Consider the following 861-nt stretch of genomic DNA (forward strand, 5'->3'; position numbering starts at 1 on the left):
AGGACAGAATAACGTTAGCGCGAGCAAGCTCTGGTGTGGAAGTGATATGTAAAGAAAGATGGACCAGGAAACAAAAAGACTGTGTCTACCTCATACCGGTTGTATAAAAGTAGTTGTGCAACTTACGAATATATATATACAATATAAGACCAAGCGGAAGAGTACATGAGGAAAAGGGGGTTATGATATTTTGGACACATTATAGAAAAATACAAAGAGAAGTTAAATTAAATGACCAAAAAGGACATGGTCTTGGTGGAACTAAAGATCTACCCCGATACCGGTTGTAAGATAAAAGAGAAAAGGGAAAGGCGAAATGTAAAGACTAGCGAGATGACGCTAAGGTAAATCTTGGGATAAGTTGAGTGCCTTGCACATTATTGCAAGGATTTCAATGAAACGTGACATGAGGACTTCCCAGGAGGGGTCACCCATCCTTGTACTACTCTCGCCCAAGCACGCTTAACTTCGAAATTTTGGTGGGATCTGACGCGTTAGTACTGGTATGATCGCACGAGATGGAGGAATTCAAACTAGAGGTGAGACAATGACACGAGATTATGTACCTAGAGTGTTATAAGTTACGTTAAGGGAATTGTAAAAAGGGCTTAAGCAAAACAAGAAGGATTAGCTGATTACTAATAGATGACGCACTTGTATGCCACAGTTCTTCAACATAATACCAGTTAATGATAGTCAAACCATGGAACGGCTATGCAGGCCATTGTGTGAGGGAATTTCGACACCACTTGGTAGCCAACTCTGATGGGCAAAGAGCAAAACCCAAAAGGTAAGGGTACCAGTTGATGTCGTCTAAAGAAGGCAAGAAGTAATACACAAGGTCGAAGATTCCACAACATG

General features: G+C 41.0%; 1 pseudogene; it reads right to left on the reverse strand.

Moving 5' to 3' along the window:
* Positions 1 to 396: 396 nt before the first annotated feature.
* LOC129904768 (5S ribosomal RNA) lies at positions 397 to 517 on the reverse strand (annotated as a pseudogene).
* Positions 518 to 861: the final 344 nt, after the last annotated feature.

Source organism: Solanum dulcamara, chromosome 9 (assembly GCF_947179165.1).
Source record: "Solanum dulcamara chromosome 9, daSolDulc1.2, whole genome shotgun sequence".
Taxonomy (NCBI): domain Eukaryota; kingdom Viridiplantae; phylum Streptophyta; class Magnoliopsida; order Solanales; family Solanaceae; genus Solanum; species Solanum dulcamara.